The 5,116-nt window shown below is 42.9% G+C and overlaps 4 non-coding genes across 4 annotated transcripts; all 4 read right to left on the minus strand.

Annotated features, from left to right (window-relative positions):
• Positions 1-1,237: 1,237 nt before the first annotated feature.
• Positions 1,238-1,319, minus strand: trnas-gcu. Its single transcript has one exon. It is a non-coding gene; the product is annotated as a tRNA-Ser (tRNA).
• A 473-nt stretch (positions 1,320-1,792) lies between these two features.
• Positions 1,793-1,874, minus strand: trnas-gcu. The gene has a single exon. It is a non-coding gene; the product is annotated as a tRNA-Ser (tRNA).
• Positions 1,875-3,522: 1,648 nt separating this feature from the next.
• On the minus strand, positions 3,523-3,604 carry trnas-gcu. The gene has a single exon. It is a non-coding gene; the product is annotated as a tRNA-Ser (tRNA).
• Positions 3,605-5,007: 1,403 nt separating this feature from the next.
• Positions 5,008-5,089, minus strand: trnas-gcu. Its single transcript has one exon. It is a non-coding gene; the product is annotated as a tRNA-Ser (tRNA).
• Between the last annotated feature and the right edge of the window lie 27 nt (positions 5,090-5,116).

Here is a 5,116-nt window from a genome sequence, read left to right on the forward strand (position 1 = left end):
GGCAAGGCCATGTGTCGATCCCATCGAGACATTTAACAAGCGTGTTGTCAACCCTAGATTGAAATCAATGAGGTTTGGTAGAGCACTGGCAGGAGCCCAGAAGCGATCCCATCGAGACATTTAACTAACGTGTTGTCAGGCGAGTATTCATGTGGTCTCAGTAAGAGTGCTTGATTAAGTGTGTTGAGAGTGTTGGTGCATAATCCCATCATGAGGTTATCCCTTTAAGCTATACCAATACCCTTATTGAGGTTGCTATAGTCCTGGGGCCAGTGTAAGAATAACAAATTTTTTGTTGATTGGTGTTATAATCCACACAATGGATTGCAGTCCATCGCCTTTACCACTAGTCACCAAGGAATGTCTCGCTGTGGCAGTCAGCAATTTTCCAGTGTTTGTGAATGTCAAAATCTTCCAGTGCCAAAATAAAGCACAGAAATGTAATTGTTACACGATGAGGATGGGATTCGAACCCATGCATTCAGAGCACAATGGATTAGCAGTCCATCGCCTTAACCAGTCCTTTGCTCTCGCTGTGGCAGTCAGCAATTTTCCCAGTGTTTGTGAAAGTCCTTCCAGTGCCAAAATAAAGCACAGAATACAAGATGGATTCTAACCCATGTGCAGAGCACAAATGACTTTCAAAAGTCCTGTGCTCTGCTGTGGCAGTCAGCAAACCAGTGTTTTGTCAAAATCTTTGAAATCAATGAAAGTTACACGATGAGGATGGGATGGCATGCATGCAGAGCCAATGGATTAGCAGTCCATCCCACTCGAGACACATCCCTGAATTTTTAACAAACGTGTTGTAAACCCTAGATTGAAATCAATGAAGTTTGGCAGAGCACTGGCAAGGCCATGTGTCGATCCCATCGAGACATTTAACTAACGTGTTGTCAGGCCGAGTGGTCTCAAGTGCTTGATTAAGTGTGTTGAGGTGTCGGTTCAAATCCCACCATTGAGGTTACCCCTTGGTGAAGCTATTCTTCAATACCTGAATCTTATTAGTCACTCTAGATTGCGCAGGGATTCTATATTCATGTGGGGCCATGTAAGAGAGGAAATAACAAATGTTTTGTGAAGAGGTTGGTGTTATAATCCACACATGCAGTTCATCGCCTTACCACTCAGATACCAAGTCCTGTGCTCTCGCTGTGGCAGTCAGCAATTTTCCCAGTGTTTGTGAAAGTCAAAATCTTCCAGTGCCAAAATAAAGCACAAAAATGTAATTGTTACACGATGAGGATGGGATTTGAACCCATGCATGCAGAGCACAATGGATTAGCAGTCCATCGCCTTAACCACTCGGCCACCTCATCCCATTTTGAAGTGGCAAATGACTTTCAAAAACTGTAGTTGCTGTATGTAAAGCAGATTGAAATCAATGAAAGTTAGCCAGAGCAATGGCAAGGCCATGTCGATCCCATCGAGACATTTAACAAGCGTGTTGTCAGGCCGAGTGGTCTCAAGTGCTTGATTAAGTGTGTTGAGGTGTTCGGTTCAAATCCCACCATTGAGGTTGCCCTTGGTGAAGCTATTCTCAATACCTGAATCCTATTAGTCACTCTAGGATTGCGCAGGGATTCTATATTCATGTGGGGCCATGTAAGAGAGGAAATAACAAATGTTTTGTGAAAAGGTTGGTGTTATAATCCACACATGCAGTTCATATCCTTCACCACTCAGATACCAAGTCCTGTGCTCTCGCTGTGGCAGTCAGCAATTTTACCAGTGTTTGTGAAAGTCAAAATCTTTTAGTGCCAAAATAAAGCAAAGAAATTTAATTGGTACACGATGAGGATGGGATTCAAACCCATGCATGCAGAGCACAATGGATTAGCAGTCCATCGCCTTAACCACTCGGCCACCTCATCCTGAATTTTGGTAGTGGCAAATGACTTTCAAAATCTGTAGTTGCTGTATGTAAACCCTTGATTGAAATCAATGAAAGTTAGGCAGAGCAATGGCAAGGCCATGTGTCGATCCCATCGAGACATTTAACAAACGTGTTGTAAACCCTAGATTGAAATCAATGAAAGTTTGGTAGAGCACTGGCAAGGCCATGTGTCGATCCCATCGAGACATTTAACAAACGTGTTGTCAGGCCGAGTGGTCTCAAGTGCTTGATTAAGTGTGTTGAGGTGTCGGTTCAAATCCCACCATTGAGGTTGCCCTTGGTGAAGCTATTCTCAATACCTGAATCCTACTAGTCACTCTAGGATTGCGCAGGGATTCAATATTCATGTGGGGCCATGTAAGAGAGGAAATAACAAAAGTTTTGTGAAGAGGTTGGTGTTATAATCCACACATGCAGTTCATCGCCTTCACCACTCAGATACCAAGTCCTGTGCTCTCCCTGTGGCAGTCAGCAATTTTACCAGTGTTTGTGAAAGTCAAAATCTTCCAGTGCCAAAATAAAGCACAGAATTGTAATTGTTATACAATGAGATTCTAACCCATGCATGCAGAGCACAATGGATTAGCAGTCCATCGCCTTAAAACTCGGCCACCTCATCCTTTTTTTTTGAATTGGCAAATTAATAAAAAAACTGTAGTTGCTGTATCTAAACCCTAGATTGAAATCAATGAAAGTTTGGTAGAGCACTGGCAAGGCCATGTGTCGATCCCATCGAGACATTTAACAAACGTGTTGTCAGGCCGAGTGGTCTCAAGTGCTTGATTAAGTGTGTTGAGGTGTTCGGTTCAAATCCCACCATTGAGGTTGCCCTTGGTGAAGCTATTCCCAAAACCTGAATCTTATTAGTCACTCTAGGATTGTGCAGGAATTCTATATTCATGTGGGGCCATGTAAGAGAGGAAATAACAAATGTTTTGTGAAGAGGTCGGTGTTATAATCCACACATGCAGTTCATCGCCTTCACCACTCAGATACCAAGTCCTGTGCTCTCGCTGTGGCAGTCAGCAATTTTACCAGTGTTTGTGAAAGTCAAAATCTTCCAGTGCCAAAAAAAGCACAGAATTTTACTTGTTACAAGATGAGGATGGGATTCTAACCCATGCATGCAGAGCACAATGGATTAGCAGTCCATCGCCTTAACCACTCAGATACCAAGTCCTGTGCTCTCGCTGTGGCAGTCAGCAATTTTCCCAGTGTTTGTGAAAGTCAAAATCTTCCAGTGCCAAAATAAAGCACAGAAATTTAATTGTTACACGATGAGGATGGGATTCGAACCCATGCATGCAGAGCACAATGGATTAGCAGTCCATCGCCTTAACCACTCAGATACCAAGTCCTTTGCTCGCGCTGTGGCAGTCAGCAATTTTCCCAGTGTTTGTGAAAGTCAAAATCTTCCAGTGCCAAAATGAAGCACAGAATTTTAATTGTTATTCAATGAGATTCTAACCCATGCATGCAGAGCACAATGGATTAGCAGTCCATCGCCTTAAAAACTCAGATACCAAGTCCTGTGCTCTCGCTGTGGCAGTCAGCAATTTTACCAGTGTTTGTCAAAGTCAAAATCTTCCAGTGCCAAAATAAAGCACAAAAATGTAATTGTTACACGATGAGGATGGGATTCGAACCCATGCATGCAGAGCACAATGGATTAGCAGTCCATCGCCTTAACCACTCGGCCACCTCATCCTGAATTTTGGTAATGGCAAATGACTTTCAAAATCTGTAGTTGCTGTATGTAAACCCTTGATTGAAATCAATGAAAGTTAGGCAGAGCAATGGCAAGGCCATGTGTCGATCCCATCGAGACATTTAACAAACGTGTTGTCAGGCCGAGTGGTCTCAAGTGCTTGATTAAGTGTTTTGAGGTGTTCGGTTCAAATCCCACCTTTGAGGTTGCCCTTGGTGAAGCTATTCTCAATACCTGAATCCTATTAGTCACTCTAGGATTGCGCAGGGATTCTACATATTCATGTGGGGCCATGTAAGAGAAATAACAAATGTTTTGTGAAAAGGTTGGTGTTATAATCCACACATGCAGTTCATATACCCTTCACCAAGTCCTGTGCTCTCGCTGTGGCAGTCAGCAATTTTACCAGTGTTTGTTTGTGAAAGTCAAAATCTTTTAGTGCCAAAAATAAAGCAAAGAAATTTAATTGGTACACGATGAGGATGGGATTCAAACCCATGCATGCAGAGCACAATGGATTATATAGCCAGTCCCATGCATGTAACCCCACTCAGCCACCTCATCATACTTTGTCTTGGAAGTAGCCAAATTATCCCCTAAAAAACTGCCAGATGCTGTATGTAAGCCCACTGCCAGTTGCCCAGGTGAAATCAATGAAAGTTATGCAGAGCACTGGCAAGGCCATGTGTCGATCCCATCGAGACATTTAGCACGTGTTGTCAGGCCGAGTGGTCTCCAAGTGCTTGATTAAGTTTGTTGAGGTGTTCGGTTTTCAAATCCCACCATTGAGGTTGCCCCTTGGTAGTTTATTCTCAAACCTGAATCTTATTAGTCACTCTAGGATTGCAGGAATTCTATATTCATGTGGGGTCATGTAAGAGAGGAAATAACACATGTTTTGTGAAGAGGTTGGTGTTATTATAACACATGCAGTTCATCGCCACTCAGATACCAAGTCCCAGCTCTCGCTGGGCAGTCAGCAATTTTACCAGTGTTTGTGAAAGTCAAAATCTTCCAGTGCCAAAAAAGCACAGAATTTTACTTGTTACAAGATGAGGATGGGATTCTAACCCATGCATGCAGAGCACAATGGATTAGCAGTCCATCGCCTTAACCACTCGGGATACTTTTTTTTTTTTGAATTGGCAAGTGAAAAACCTGTGCTCCGCTGTGGCAGTCAGAAAGTTTTCCCAGTGTTTGTGAAAGCACAGAAATTTAATTGTTATTCAATGAGATTCTAACCCATGCATGCAGAGCACAATGGATTAGCAGTCCATCGCCTTAACCACTCAGATACCAAGTCCCCTATAAGTTCTCGCTGTGGCAGTCAGCAATTTTACCAATGTTTGTAGAAGTCAAAATCTTCCAGGTGCCAAAAAAGCACAAATTTTACCATTTGCAAAGATGAGGATGGGATTCTAACCCATGCATGCAGAGCACAATGGATTAGCAGTCCATCGCCTTAACCACTCGGCCACCTCATCCTGTATTTTGTAAGTGGCAAATGACTT

Source organism: Oncorhynchus gorbuscha, unplaced genomic scaffold (assembly GCF_021184085.1).
Source record: "Oncorhynchus gorbuscha isolate QuinsamMale2020 ecotype Even-year unplaced genomic scaffold, OgorEven_v1.0 Un_scaffold_16849, whole genome shotgun sequence".
Taxonomy (NCBI): domain Eukaryota; kingdom Metazoa; phylum Chordata; class Actinopteri; order Salmoniformes; family Salmonidae; genus Oncorhynchus; species Oncorhynchus gorbuscha.